Source organism: Mandrillus leucophaeus, unplaced genomic scaffold (assembly GCF_000951045.1).
Source record: "Mandrillus leucophaeus isolate KB7577 unplaced genomic scaffold, Mleu.le_1.0 Scaffold616, whole genome shotgun sequence".
NCBI classification, from domain to species: Eukaryota; Metazoa; Chordata; class Mammalia; order Primates; family Cercopithecidae; genus Mandrillus; species Mandrillus leucophaeus.
Window position 1 is genome coordinate 589,711 of NW_012106653.1, and position 17,166 is coordinate 606,876.

Sequence of the window (17,166 nt, forward strand, 5' to 3'; positions counted from 1 at the left end):
CTTTCTTTCTTTCTTTCTTTCTTTCTTTCTTTCTTTCTTTCTTTCATCATTTTTATATCAGACTGGACTCTCAGATATTCATTTTATACTTTTGGCTATAATCTGTCACTACTGTATTTTGTTGCACAAATTGTTTCAGTTTTGGCCATTGGGAGATTTTTCAGTTGGTACCTGATATTGTTTGGCTGTATCCTCACCCAAATCTCATCTTGAATTTCCACATGTTGTGGGAAGGACCCGGTAGGAGGTAATTGAATCATGGGGGAAGGTTTTTTCCCATGCTGTTCTCATGATAGTGAATAAGTTTCAAGAGATCTGACAATTTTATAAGGAGGAGTTTCCCTGCATAGCTCTCTTTCTTTGCCTGCTGCCATCCATGTGAGACGTGACTTGCTCCTCCTTGCCTTCTGCCATGATTGTAAAGCTTCCCCAGCCGTGTGGAACTGTGAGTCCATTAAACATTTTTCCTGTGTAAATTACCCAGTCTTGGGTATGTCTTTATTAGCAGTGTGAAAACAGACTAATACAGTACCAATGTCTCTTTGATGTATCCTCAACATTGTGGGGTTCTTTTGAGCACATCCTTACTTTCTGGCGCCATAAGGTGCTCCAGGCTCATTTTGTATATTTCTTACTCTACTCCTATAATCAGCAATTTCCTCCAAGGAGCCCTGGTTCCTAGCACTGAGAAGTGGTACTAGAAACCAAGGTCTGGACTTTGGGTGTGCTTGTTGCTACTGGGGTGCTGTTATTTCTAGGTCTTCTCAACTGATAGAGCAAGGAAATACGTATGTGCATGCCAACTCTTGCACATATACAAATCTAAAAATATACCTATGTATCCATCTGTATTTATATTAAGCTAAATATGAGTTCATACTGAAGTTTCCAACTCTAAGCTAAATATGAGTTTATACTGAAGTTTCCAACTCTGTTATCACATGGATCATTCTAGCCTTTTCCTGTTGCTTGTCTGGAATGTCCCACTCCACCAGTGAGAAACTTGGCTCTTACCTTCTGCCATTTATTTACTTAATTGTCCAATTCCAGTATACATGTAGAGTGGTTTCAGTTTATAAGCTTTTACTGAAGAAAGTTGAAACCAAGTATTCATTCTTAAGTGCCATTGTGGACTGCCAATAGCAATGATAATAAGCATTGATGCACTATTCTTAGTGCCATTTGGAGAGTGTTAAGGAAATTAAAATAATCATCAAATATTTGTGTTACATGTAAATGAATTCTATTTAATTCTACAAACATTTGCAAAGAGACATCCATATGGCAGGTACTGACGAAGGTACTGGTGGAGTGAAGGAACCCTTCAGAAAAGAACAACATACGGTGTAGACATTCATTAAGTGCCGACTGCGTGTCAGATATTTTTCTGGGTATTAGGGAAATGAACTTGCGCAGGATCCATTCTAAGACCTTAAGCTGTAATAGGACAGACAGACAAGAAGCAGGCAGAGAGAGACACACAGAGTCTGATAAGTATTAAAATGCTTGTATAAGCAAAGGGAAGGGAGGGAGTGCTTTTTACTGTGAAGAACAGGGAAGGCTTCACAGAGCTGATATTTAATCTGGGCCTTGAATACGGGCAGAAATTCAATAGCAGAGAGAGGTAAAGAGGGTCCTGGGCCAAGAGAATGGTACACACTAAAGCACAGATGCATGAAAGTGCACACTGTTCTTAGAGAATTCTCCATATCCCATTACATTACCTAATAATATCCCATTACCACTTAGTAACATCAGTTCTTGTTAAACCATAAACATACATGATTAATCGAGGTTTGTGCTTTGGAAACACAATGACATTTATAACACCTGCACTGTTTCCAGTGTGGGACAAACAGTGCAGAAGTGAGATACTAATAGCATCCTTGGAGAATTAACATCTTAAAACAACAGACACAGAGATTATGCCAGAGGAAGCAATGGAATAATTAGGTTTTGTGACCTCTTGGGTCTAATGGAACAAATCACTTCATTTTTTGCTTGAGACTAGCCAGTGGCTAAACCATATTTTTTTAAATGTCATAATATTTATCACAATCTTTCTAAGTATATGACCCCAAGCAGTGTATAATCCTCTTCCAAGGTTATATGAACATAAGGAATTATTTACTTTTTAAGTGCTGAAATAGCTATTTCCAAAATTTTATTCAATTTTGTTTGTTTGGATTTGTCATGCTTAACAAATAGTTTTGTCCTATGTTTATGAAGGTAGCCTTCATCCCTCTGTAATGATGTTATGCCCACATCTTCTTTTTGCTTCATGGTTGTCATCACCATAAATAGTTTCCCCATTATGTCACACAGGTACCCATCAGCAATCTAAAACTAGAACCATATACTATAAATACTGAGATTTCTTTACAACATTAACTTTGATCAAAAGTAATTTTGGTGAAGATGCCATCAGTAATGTTAACTTCACTCCAAAATATGAGCTTAAATCTAGAAAATATAGTAGCATGGGTCCTAAAGTCTTACATAATAATAATGCTAGTACCAAAATGTTGTCTATTGAATTAAAGTAAAGAAAACTAACTGTAAGGCATAAAATAAATGAATTTAAAACAGAAAATTCCTTTTGTGAATAAGAAGTCATAAAAGGAAAAGTATAAGAACTGAGGGATTGATAAATATTATATGCATCTGTGCACATCCTGTACAGAAATACAGAGCTTGCTGGATTGTATTTGGGGATTGAATACATCTTTTTATTGACATCAAGGCTTGCTCTTGGATGGGAAGGTTTGCTGTTGCATCTGATAGTTGATGGGGCTTTGAGCTCCATCTGCCTGTGCCTTTGGTGAGTGCCATGCTTGGACTTGCTGTAATGGATTATGTTGGTGCTCTGCTCAGTGCTCCTCACAGCCTTTTGCCATCCTCCGACTACAGTGCTCTTCATTCTACTGGATTGCTCCTGCAATTTTCTTGATGAACCATCATGAGGCTATTCAAGTTGATTCATGTAGACAGTTGAGAGATGGAAGAACCCAGGGATTATCTCATCCTTTTCCCAACCTGCAGCAACCCAATGACTGATAGAGAAATATGAAAGACCAGCTTACTTCCTCAAGATAGAAAAAACTCTGTGCTGTTATTATACTATCTACCTCTCTGCAAGATCAGGCCAAGGCTGAGAATTCACCTGAAATCACACTTCACTTGCCAATTGGGGCCCATGAACATAGCAGATCCCATCATGCTAGAAGGATTTGTTGGAAAATAAAAATGCCACATGGAATGTCTGTCAAGCCACAATAAAACAAACAAACATAAAAACAGGAAAAGAGACATATCCCAGTAGATATCAACATTAAATATAAACCTATAGTCAAAGAATGCAGGATTTGTGCAAAGATATAAAAAAATTGATGAAAACAATAAATAACTTATTTTTTAGCTTTTACTATGTGCCCTGCATTGATCAAAGCAATAGCCTGTAGTGATCAATAGGAAAGCATTAACTCAATTCTCACAACAGCAATATGAAATACATATTAGCCATATGGGGAGCTTAAATGTCTTGCCTTTCTGGAACTGAATGAATAACTGAGAAACAGACTCAAGTGTATGTGCTTTCCTGGTGTATGATACAAGTGAGTATGATATATCAGCGGGAAAAGACTGGACTTCAATAAATAGTGTTGCACACATGACTTTCCACATGGGAAAAAATGAAATTAGTTCCTGACCTCATACTATATACATTAACCTCATATCATGTACATAAAGTTCATATCACATAAATTCTAAAAATACAGAAAATTATTAAAATTATATATAGCAGAATATATTCATGACTATATTGTTCAGGGTCTGGGCAGGAAAAAAGCAGTAATTGAAGAGCGTTAAATGAATGGACTAGTTATAAAGTTGTGGAGACAATTAAGGGAAGCTGACATAGGATGGTGAAGCATTCTGGGGTTGGAAAGAAACAGTCCTTACTGTTTCAATCTCTAAGCTTAAAGGGGAAGGTGAAGGGAATGGTCACATGAAATGTGGAGACCTTCAGTTGCAGAAAAAGGGCTACTCAATAGAAACCGTGACCTTAGATAGAGAAATGCAACATTTCCAGAATTTCACAATCAGGAATACAAATACCTCAATTTTCTCTCCTCCCATCCCTTGATCTCCTGCAGATGTCTCCCATTGATCAAACCCAAGAGGAAACTAGAGGTCAAGGGAGCTCAGCTGATGCATTTTGTAGAGGTTGGATTTACAGAGCACAGAACAGAATATAGAAGAGTGGTAGGTGGATCTGGGATGGCAAACAGCGAATATACAACACAATGACTGAGTGTGAAGCCTGAACTTAAATAATTCCATTTTTATTTTAGATTCAAGGAGTGCATGTGCAGGTGTGTGACAAGGGTATATTGCGTGATGCTGAAGTTTGGGGTGTGGTTGAGTCCGTCGCCCAGGTAGTGAGCATCGTAGCAATAGGTGGTTTTTCAACCGTTATCCCTGCCTTTCCCTCTCCTCTCTTGTAGTTCCCAGTGTCTATTGTTCCCATTTTTATGTCCATGTGTACCTAATGTTTAGCTTCTACTTATAAGTGAGATCATGTGGTTTTTGGTTTTTCGTTTCTATGTTAATTCACTTAGGATAATGGCCTCCAACTGTTCCTATGTTGTTGCAAGAGATATGATTTCTTTCTTTTTAATGGTTGTGTAGCATTTCATGGTGCCTATGTACCACATGTTCTTTATCCAATCCACCATTGACAGGCATCTAGGTTGATCCCAGGTCTGGCTATTGTGAATAGTGTTTGATGAACATAAGAGTGTATATGTCTTTTTGATAGGGATTTATTTTCTTTTGGGTATATACACTCTAATGGGATGACTGGGTTGAATGATAGGTCTAATTTTAGTTCTCTGAGAACTCTCCAACTGCTTTCACAGTGGCTGAACTAATTTACATTCCCACCAACAGTGTATACGCATTCCCCTTCTTCCACAGCCTCACCAGCATCTGTTGTTTTTTCACTGTTTAGTAATAACCATTCTGACTGTTTCAAGATGGCATCTCGTTGAGGTTTCAATTTACATTTATCTGATGATATAAATCAAATCAAAGTGCTGTTGAGCATTTCTTCATATGTCTGTTGGCTGCATGTATGTATTCTTTTGAGAAGTGTCTGTTCATGTCCTTTGCCTACTTTTTAAGAAGAATTTATTAGATCTTTTCTTGTTGATTTAAGTTCCTAATAGATTCTGGATACTAGGTCTTTGCCAGATGCATACTTTGCTAATATTTTCTCCCATTCTGTAGGTTATCTGATTACTCTGTTGATGGTTTCTTTTGCTGTGCAGAAAATCTTTAGTTTAATTAGGTCCCCCTTGTCAATTTTTGTTTTCGTTGCAATTGCTTTTGAGGACTTGGATATAATTATTTTTTGCCAAGGCCAGTGTCCAGAAACATGTTTCCTGGGTTCTCTTCTAGGATTTTTTAAGTCTTTAATCCATCTTGAGTAATATTTTTATATGATGAGAGGTAGGAGACCAGTTTCTTTCTTCTGCATATGAATAGCTAATTATCAAGAAAGGACTTTTGGATAAGATCCAAAGGAGCACAACTCTTACAGGAAAAGACTGATGAAGTTGACAATAAGCAAATGTAGAACTTGTATGACAATCTAGTGTAAAAGACAAACAGCAGTCTGGCACAGGCCTGTAATTCCGGTACTTTGGGAGACTGACGCAGGAGGACTGCTTGAGCCTAGGAGTTTGAGACCAGCCTGGGTAATGTGACAAAACCCTGTCCTACCAAATAATAATAATAATAGTAGTAATAATAATAGTAATTAGCTAGGCATGGTGTCATTCACTTGTTGTCCCAGCTACTCAGGGTACTGAGGTGAGAGGATTGCTTGAGCCTGGGAGAACGAGGCTGCGGTGAGCTATGATCATGTTACTGCACTCAAGCCTGGGCAACAGAGCAAGAGTCTATCAAAAAAAAAAAAAAAAAAAAAAAAAAGTAAAGGGAACCCAGGAGGTGGAGGCTGCAGTGAGCCGAGATTACACCACTGCACTCCAGCCTGGGCAACACAGCAAGAGTCTATCAAAAAAAAAAAAAAAAAAAGACAAAAAAGACAAACATTAAATATTTGAAAGAAGATATTTGAAACATAAACCAAAATTCATATCCAGAATGTGAAGTAATGTATAGCTACATGTCTAGATATATGTATGTATACATATATGTATGCATATGTATGTGTTACATACAAAAGCATGTGAGGAAAACAACTCACATACTGCTACGGCACTGTGAATTCGTACAACCGTTAGAGGGAGAGTAACTGAGCAAAATCAAGTGAAGTTAAAATTGTGCATACCTTCTGATCTAGCAATTTCTCCTCTAAAAATATTCTCCAGATAAATTCTTGCAATTATGCTCCAGGAAGTCATATTTTAAGAATATCCACTATAGTGGTTTTTGGAATATGAGAGAAAAAACTGCAAAGAACTAAATATTATTCAGAAGGAATAAATAATTGTGGTCTAGTCATATTGTGTAATTTTAGATAGTTAGAATTCATGAACGGTACACTAATTTTTGACAACATAAATCGATCAAAATATTAACTGAATAAAAAATGAATAGAAGAGTTTTTATTTATTTATTTATTTATTTATTTATTTATTTATTTATTTTGAGATAGGACATGGTGGAGTGTGGTGGTGTGATAATGGCTCACTGCAGCTTCAACCCCTTGGGCTCAAGTGATCCTCCCACCTTAGCCTCCCAAGTAGCTGGGACTACAGGCATGCACCACCATGTCTGGCTAATGTTTATTTTTATTTTATTTTTTATAGAGATGGAGTCTCCCTATGTTGCCTAGGCTAGTCTTAAACTCCTAGGCTCAAGCGACCTTCCCACCTTGGCCTCCCAATGTGTGAGGATTACAGGAGTGAGCCACCAGGCTTGGCCTTGAAGAGATCTTTAGTACAGTATGGTAGTATTCATGTAAAAATTTAAAAACACAAAATAAATATAATACCCATGTATATTTAAGAAAAATTTAAAATATCAACTTGAAGAACATGTGTCACATCTTTAAAAGTGCTTCACTCTGGGGACTGGTCTGGGAAGGAGAATTAAAAGTACATTAATTTTATCTAAAACATTTTATTTATAATGTGCAAAAAATTAAAGACAGACATACTAAAATATTGATAGTCAGTGCCCCTGAAGAATGGCATTTGGAGCAGTATTTGTACTACTCTCTATTTTTCTCTATTTTTTAATTTTTCTATTATAAAATGACCAAGTATTATTTTTATAATTTTCCCCTAATTTTTTAACCATTCACATTACTAGAAACAATCATGAAATCTTTCATTTTAGAAGAAAAACTGGGTAGAAGTCAGCATGGGATATAAGGAAAGCCTTGTCATCTACGCTTAATGGTCTTCTTCGGCCGGGTGAAGGTCACAGTGGGCTTGAGATGCTAACAATTTACAATGTTCTGACCTCAGCAGCACATAAGATTCTTCTTTATTTTGTACTGGCAAACTGAGAAAACTACACCTAAAGCTATGGTTTCTATTACAGTTTTTTCAGGGTCATATCCTGGCTAATGAGATATATGGATGAATCCCAGACAATTGTGTACATATTTAATGCATGCATTCTGCTTTTAAGCATACTCAAAAATAAGGCTTTTTAGATACTCTTCCTAAATTTGTTTGCCCAGATGTTTTTCTTCTCTCAAGGTCTTCTCATGTTCCCACAATTAAACCTCTTAAGTCAGTTTTTCTGTTTCCACATGACTCCCATATTCTCCATCATTTTTAAGTCAATCAAGCCAAGAGGGAGCATGTCACAATGTGAGGAACATGGGATTTGATATGGGAAGTCATGGGTCTGAGTTCAGGCTCTGCTTCTTAGTAATTGTATGACTTTGAGCAAATGATTGTCTTTCTGAGCCTCAGTTTATCTCCAAGTTGGAGATTATATCACCTGTACCTCAGGTTAATAACCTCATTAGAAAACCAGTTTATAGATGTCAATGTGATTTGTAAACTATAAAATGCCAAAATTGGGGCTTGCCAGCTTAGTTGGACTAGGGGGGTTGTCACTAAGGAGTGACAAAGGAGAAGGGCCTGGCCATATTCTAAGCAATCAATGAGCCAAAAGATTTGTACTTAGTTGTCCCTGGAAACAAAGTATTAATTACTCTGTGAAAATATGCTGCTATTTAAATGATCAGTGACCACATAAATCCTAGGCAGAAAGAGCAGATCAATGGAATCAATACCCATTTATTATAGCCTTACTTCCTTCTATTCTTGAGTTTTTTGACCCATATTCCATGCATTCAGTTGTATACTGCCACAATCCAAACCAAATGGAAATATGGAATGAATATTTATTTATAAAATTAAAAGAATTTTTCAAAAGCATTTTATGATGTTCCAGGCACTGTTTGAACCCCAGTGAACAATGGATAAAAACTCTTACCCTTGTAGAGGGAAGCAGGCAACAAACAAAGTAAACCAGTAAATGATATAGACTATTACAAAGTGACATGTATATGGAGAGTAATAAGGCAGGCATAAGCGATACAGAATAAAGGACTGGGCTGAGACTTTACATGGGGTGGTGTGGAAGTCCAGAGAACGTGCCTCACTCTCCTCCAGCTACAGAGTGTGTGTATTAGTTTTCCATTGCTGCTGTAACAAGTTACCTCAAACCTTGTAACTCAATAAAACACACAATTATTATCTCATGGTTCCTGTAGCTCAGAAGCCTTGGCAGCCTTGGCTGCTTTGGATCTTACAGGGCTGAAATCAAGATCTTGATAGGCCTGGCCTCTTATCTGGAGGCTCTGTGGGAGAAATCACTTCTCAGCTCACTCAAGTCTTTGGAAAAATTCAATTGCTTGCAGATGTAGTACTGATTACCTTGCTGTCTGTCAGTTGGAGATTCTCTTGGTTCCTAAAGGTCACTTGCTTTCCTGAAGCAGCACAGCAAGCCTTTCTCATACTTTGAATCTCTCTGATTTACCCTTCTGTCACATTTCTGCCTTTAGTCAGAGAAAATTCCCTTTTGTCACATGATGTAACATTTATAGGTTACAGGGATGAAGATGTGGACATCTTTGGGAAACATTCTGCCTATTACAGAGTTCAAGGGCTCCAACTGCTGCACCTTGAAATCCATCACTGGATTTGTACTGAGGCCATCCTTTCCGTGGGCTGCTCAGTGATGGAATGTGGCATAAATACTAAGGCAGGCCCATTCCTGGGATGCACGGGACTCTGCTGACAGTTGAATTTGGCTTGAGGACTTCCTGAGGGCTTTGCAGAACCTTCCCTAGACAGTACAGCAGTCTACAATGCCACCATGCAACCTTTCTTTGGTCTTTTCTTTCACTTGGGTTAGGTTAATATCACAAGTTAGGTTAATATAATAAATGCATGCGAGTTTAGTCCCATCTTGGCATCTGCCTCTTACAGGACCTGGACAAATAAAAGTGATACCATCAGTGGTCCTAGGAAAAAAGTCATAAGATGGGAATTTGGGCCTGGCTTACCCATCACCCAGCAGCAGGTAGAGATGATGCTTTCCTGGTCAGTAGTTGGGACATCAGGTAGCAGCTCCATTGCTAAAGATTTCACTGGTGATGACCTGTAGCCATGACCTGCTGTGAATGGGAGTGCCGGAGCAGGTGTGATACTTACAGGCATTTGCAAAACATCAAGGGATCAGTGCCTACAAAGATGTTAGAGTTGGTAGTTATTGCTAAGTTGAATTTACATCTTACATTAGGATAATGAACAAATGAGGCTATCAGCAAATGTGACAATCTCAGGGCTTACTTCTAGCATTCAAGGAAGTTTTTATCTCCTACTTGGCAGGGCAGACATAACTGAAGGTAGGCTGAAGACCTAATTACTACAGTCACAGAGATGTTTAGATGCTCAGCCTATTCAGGTCTGCTATGCAAAGACCAGGTGATTCTGAAAAATGGGATGTGGATATCTTTACAGATGTCCTGAGAATTTGACCTTGTGACCCCCTTTCTGCTAGCTCTGACTTTTATGTATTTAACATTTTTTAAAAAGTTTCTAAAACATTTTAATAGACATACTTTTCAAGAGCATTATGTACTGCAGTTGTTTACTGAAGATTCATTAAGCATCCATTTATTGAGTGTCCTCTATTGCTGAGAACTCTGCTGGAAGGTGCTAGGTAGGCCCTGGGGACACAATAGTGAGAAAGGGAGCCTTAGTATAAATTTCATGGAGCTTACAGCCTAAAGGGAGAGACAAAATTTCAATAAGCAGGCCCAGAAATGAACAATAGTAACAATTGTGACAAGAGTGTCCAAGGAAAAAGAATATAGATAAATAGGAGGGTCACATGGAGGAAACTACTTTAGATAGAGGAGTTAGAGAAGCCCTCTCTATAGAAATGACATGAAATTGAGAATAAAATAATAAGTGACACTTGGTCCAGTGAAAACTGGGAAAAGACCCTTCCAAGTAGAGGACAACAGTCTGCCTGTGTGTGGTGAGGTAACGAAAAGCCGGGTGTCCCGGGGCAAAGACAGAGGGCTGATGCGTTGGAACTGCCCAGCTGTCTAGGGCACTTGTACCCAACTCCCTTTCCTCTCTCCTTCCCTCAGGGTCAGCCTGATATAATTCTCTTAACGCTTCTAGTTCTCTACTAATGTTCCTTTATAGGTGTTTCTCCTTAAAAAATCCACGCATGCTTACCACCATCTTGGTGTCTGCTTTTTGGAGGATCTGTATGAACACAAGCAGTAGAGGAAGGCCTCGGTGAGAAGGTGATGCTAAATTCAGTTGAGCCTAAAGCTGTCTTCTTATATATTTTAAGTTCATCCTAAAGATTTCTCTATGCACAGGGAACTGTATCCTAACTGGATGTGTAAACGGACTGTAACCTACTCTTTTGTCAATCACAGAGTATTGGCCAAACACAGGTGGCCAACTGTTCAAATCATGTTCAAATAAGGCAAATGTTAAGTTGTAACCAACCCAGATGTTTCTTTACCTCATGTCCTTTTACTTTAAGTCAGTTGCCTTTTTCTGTCCATATATGTGATCAGGCAACATGGCAGCCCAGAGTTGTTCTGAACCTATTCTGGTTTTGGGAGCTGCATGCTTCACAAATGGTTCTTCTCTCAATTAAATTCTGTTAAATCTAACTTGTCCATCATTTTCCTTTTAACACTGACATTTGGACAAGACATGCAAGAGGTGAAGAAAGCTAGCCAGGAGGGTATTTGGAGAAAGAACATTCCAGGCAAGCAAATAGCAATAGCAAAAGCTTGGAGAGGAAGGAGTGTTCCCTGCTGTCCTCAGAGACAGCAGGGTCCATGGAGGGTGAGTGGGTCGGGTCATAGCAGGCAACACCAAAGAGGTGGGTAATGGGGACCTTTTACTTTGAGTGAGAAGGAAGAAACTGAGGCTTCTGGGTGGAGAAAGGGCATGACCTAACATAAGTTTTAAAAGGATCTTTCCTGCAGCTATTTGAGAATTTGATTGTAGAAAGCCCAAGGTGTAAGCAGAAATACCAGTGAGGAGATGATTGCGAGATCCAGGTGAGAGATGATCAAACTGGGCTAGGGTGGAAGTGATGAGAAGTAATCAGAATGTGGATGCATGCTTAGGGGAAAGACAACTGAATGTCTTGAAGATGGGGTGTGACATGTAAGAGGAAAAATGGTGAGAAGGATGGAGATGCCACTCATGAAAATGGAGTCATAAGCAGTTGCAGGAGGCTTGTGGAGCAGGTCAGGAGTTTGAGACATGTTAGATTTGAGCTGTTTATTCAACATGTATGTGGAGATGTCAAGAGGCAGTTGGATATATGAGTCTGGTGTTCAGGGGAGAAGTTTGAGCTCAAGACATAAATTTGGGAGTTGTTGACAGTGAGATGGTATTTGAAGCAGTGAAACTGGATGAGCTCACCAGGGAGTGATTATAAATAGCAAAAATATGTAGTTAATAAAATCATATATAAGCAAGTGAATTCATATCACTTATAGCTGAATATCCATGTTCAAAAAGTAACAGAATGCCTGTATGTTTTTTTCTCTATATTTGAATTTCTGAGATGCAAATTCTAAACCCATTCACTCTACATCTCTGCCTAAGAACCAGTGGAATAATTTTTTACCTCCAGCTTTCCTTCTTGATTGACGAATTAAAAACCCAATATGTTACTGAGTAAAAAAGATTTTTTTACACAGTAATTCTACCTACAGAACTGAAACCTAATATTAAGGCTGGAGGCCAATTTACTTATGAAGTTCATTTCTCTGTATTTTATACCTGAATTACACTTATCATTATTTTCAATTTTCTTTGATCTCTGCTGCATTCAGACTAAAATAAAATCTATTTTCTTTATTTTATATATTTAACAATCACGTTAACGACTTTGAATCAAATAGTTTTCACTGAAATTCCTTGAAGGGCAATCTCACACATATACTTCACATATATATTTCACAGAACAATCAAAGGAAATGTTCTTATTTCCATTCCTGGAGAAAAGATGTACTGATTAAATATAATCAGCTTGTACTGCAGGGAAGCCTTGATGTAGCATGGCCCAAGCTAAGAAGCACATCAGAGTTCCATCTCACTCATCTTCCCTTAGTTCCTCAAAAATACATTAGGCAATTATTTAGCACAAAACCTTTGTAGACTCATGAATATTTTGGGCCAGAAGGAATCATTATGATCACTTACTACTGCCTCGTTTTATAAATTATGTAAAAGTTTTGGACATTTTCAAGTACTTGCAATTCTTGCTTATTTATCTTGTTTCCTCATATATTTAGGTTCATAGGGCTGTTGCAACAAATTGCCACAAACTCGGTAGCTTAAGATAACATAAATGTATCCTTTCATAGTTCTGGATGTTGGAAGTCTGAAATTAAGATATTGGCAGGACCATGCTTCCTGCAAAGGCTCTAGGGAAGAATGTTTCCTTGCCCCTCCCAGCTTCTGGGTCCGCGTGTTTCTCGGTTCATGGCAGCATAATTTCAGTCTCTTCCTCTGTCTTCCCATGGCCTCCTTGGTGCCTATGTGTCTCAAATATCCTGCTTTCTTCTCTTATAAGGACACCAGTCATTGGATTTGGGCACTCTCTAAATCCAGAATAATTCCATCCTAAAATCCTTGTCTTAATTACATCTTCCAAGACCCTATTTCCAATTAAGGCCACATTCACGGTACTGGAAGTTAAGACTTGGACATATATTTTTGAGGGACACAACTTAACTCCCTTCCTTCCTTCCTTCCTTCCTTCCTTCCTTCCTTCCTTCCTTCCTCCCTCCCTTCCTCCCTCCCTTCCTCTCAATTCACACCTCGCATCAGTCAGTTTCTTTTATCCTTTCATATTCTACATTGATTCCAATCTGTCACTGACTCTTCAAGGTGGTTACAATTTCTCTTAAGAAAAAAAACAAAAAGACCTAGGTCAGAAGAGTTAGTGGAAAAAACAATAGTACATACTTCTATGGTTTGTTCAGTCAGGCCATAGGTGTTATTCCATTGTCTTCCTTTTCCACTATTTATTCTACTATGTAATTTCTTTGCCTCTGACCATTCAGGTCATTCTAGTCTGGTTTGCTTGTCTGGAAGAACACAGGCTTTTATCCCTAAGGACTCTAAGGCTTTAGTAATCTTGCCTTTATCAGGCTGCAATTGTGGCAATTGTCTGTTTGTTGTTAAAATGAATATGGGAGCAACAACAGATGTTTTGGTGAATCTACTATGTTTTGTACTTCTCCCTGGTCCCATTATATAGCAACAGTCTTAGGTCATCATGATTAGTAGGGCTGATTGCTCTTCCAGCTTAAATGCTTTCTGCTCTGCCAGCAAGAGGATCTCAAAGTGAATGGCAGTAATCACAGCTTTAGGTTCAGTGGAACTGTTGCTGTGTTTCCTGATGGAAGTGTTTCCCACCTCCGTTGGAACTACGGCCTCTGTGTTACTCATTTATTGTATAATAAGCCATCTCAAATCTCAGTAACCTCCAACAGTAAACATTTATTATAGTGCTCACAGATCTATTGGGAAACCTCTGTTTTAAGCTGTGGGCCTTGGGTTGGCTGGGATGATTCTGCTCCATGTTTCCCATACTCTCCTTGGAAAGGCAGGTTACCTTTGCATGTTCTTCTCATGGCGATGGCAGAAACATAGGAGAGCAAGGCCAGCTGTACTAGCACATATCAAGCCTTTGCTTGCATCATCTCTACTACCACCATATCACTGACTAAAGCAAGGCACTTTTCTGAGCCCAAAGTCAAAGTATGGAAATTTATACTCCAAGAGGTACAAGAATATCACATTGTCAAATTCAACATCAGTAGAGCAGAGAAGTATACTCTTCCTGTGGACTTTGTGTGTGTATGTTGGGGGAAGTTAATATTTACTGAGGAATACTCTAATTTATACAACCTCCAGAAGGAATGAGATACACATCTTTTCAAGTGGAGCACTAGGATGATGGCAAGAGGAACCAATCCTACTTCCACACAATCATTCTTTGCTTCATGTATATGTTGCATCCTGGGAAACTTTACTCGAACCCTTCAAGGTGTGATAGCTAAGTTGTGCATTAGCTGAGCGTTTCATCAGCTATTCCAGTGTCTGTCAGGCTGAGTGTATTTCTGGTGTATGCGAGAAATAATGGATAGTAGGGTCATGTGCCATTCAGGGCACTGCTTTTCTCATAAAATGGATTCCTTGGCCTTAAGGTATGAAGCTATGTTGTAAGAGATTCCACATCAGTAAACTAGGTCTCACAGAGCCTTCATTGTAGTGCAGATAGAGGCACAATGGACAGAAAGCATGCTCCTCTCTGGTCTAAGTGTCATTTCCATTCAGGACCAACTGCTGACCTCTCCAGAATAATAGAGATCCATTGCATTAACATATCATCAAGTGGCAGTCTGGTTCCTTGAGGTATCGTACCCAGGGCTAAGATTTGTTTTCTGCCATTGATAAGTCAAGCTTCAGCAGTGGCATTGGTAAGAGGGAACTCCTATCCATAAATAGGTTTTAGTTCTGCCACCGTAACTTCTCTGTTCACGGTCCTCTTGTATACTGTCATGGCTAAAGATAGAGCCTAGCAGACATCTGCTGAGAGAATCATCAACTCCATTGGAGTCATAAGTGCATTCTCTATGAAGTATAATCTCTGGTGGGCAATGACATGTGTACAGATATCTTCCCAATTTGTTTCATTTCACAGGTCCATCCGTATGTTGCTAACCTCAAACCCTTGCCTCCATTTTTCTAATATTCTAAACCTATCTTAGTTTATTTAGGCTGCTATAATAAAATACCATAAACTAGGTGGCTCATAAGCAACATAAATATATTTCTCAGTTCTGAAGGCTGGGAATTCCAAGATCAAGGCACCAACAGATTCAGGGTCTGGTGAGGTTGTTTTCTGCTACATAGTTGGCACCTTCCTACTCTGTGCTCACATGAGGGAAGGGGCCTCTTTTATAAAGGCACTAATCCCATTCCCAAGACCTCTATTTTCACAATTTAATCATCCCAGTCAAAGACTCCATTTCCAAATGCCATGACATTGGGGATTGGGTTTGAACATATGGATTTTATGAGGACACAAACATTCAGATCATAGCAAGGCCCTTGACCAACCAGCCAAGCCATAGTTTATATTCTTATATCAGGCTATTTATTCCTTCACATAAATTGAGAATCTGGAATACCCACAGCTCTATCAACAGAGAGAATTTTCCCTCACCCCTAACTTTTAGGAACATCTCTGAGTAGGATTGTAATTTAGGAGTGGCTCATTTTTGGCTTGCACCAACATATGGATGCAATCCATCCCTAAGTCAGGCATAAGCATTTTCCTGCCTCATTAGGGAAATTCTCACAAGGCCATAGGTAGGAAATGACAGTACAATAGTGATGGATAAAATGAGGATCCTAGACACATTTTAATGTATTTCACTAATGCCTGCTGTAGCAGGCTGGGCTTGTTCCCCTGTGTATCATTTCCATTGTATAAGAGATTACTCTAGAATCCACAAACTGCAAGGCTTTGAGGATCTGACAATCACAGTTCATGATGGGAAGCTCTTTGCATAGTTACTGATATTTTGTAGCCAAGCTCTTAGTTCCTAGTAGGACCTGGGAGCATGCCAGGACTTAATTTATTTTTTTAAATTAATACATTTTTTTCAGAGTAGTTTTAGGTTCAAAGTTAAATTGAGTGGAAAATACAGAGCATTTGCATATATTCCCTGTCCCTACAAATGTACAACGTCTCCTACTATCAGTATCCCACACCAGAGTGGTAGATTTATTACAATTGATGAAACTGTATTAACATTTAATTATCACCCAAAATCCGTAGTTTATATTTAGGTTTTACTGTTGGTGCTGAACAGTCTATGGGTTTTTTAAAGTATAAAGACATGTATCCACCGTTTTAGTATCATACAGAGCAATTTCACAGCCCTAAAAATCCTCTGCACTCTGCCTGTTCATTCCTCCCTCCACAGTAACCTCTGGCAACCACTGATCTTTTTATTGTCTCTGTCATTTTGTCTTTTCCAGAATGTCACACAGTAAGAATCATACAGTATATTGCTTTTTTCTATTGATTTATTTTACTCAGTTATATTCATTTAAGTTTCCTCCATATCTCTTCATGACTGATAGCTCATTTCTTGTAAGCACTGAATAATGTTCCATTATCTACATGTACCACAGTTTATTGAGGCATTCACCTACTGAAGGATATCTTGGTCACCTCCAAGTTTTGCCAATTATGAGTAAAGTTGTTGTAAACATTCATGTGTAAGTTTCTGTGTGGATATGTTTTTATTTATTTGAGTAAATACAAAGGATCATGATTGCTGGAATGTATGTAAGAGTATATTTAATTTTGTAAGAAACTGTCAAACTGTTTTCCAAAGTGGTTGTATCATTTTGCAATCCCACCAACAATGAATGATAGTTCTTGGTGTTCACATCCTTGCCAGCATTTGATGTTGGCAGTGTTTTGAATTTTGGCCATTTTGATAGGTGCGTATTGGTATGTCATTTTAGTTTTAATTTTAATAGCACATGATGTTGAACATACTTTCATATGGTTAGTTGTCTTCTCTAT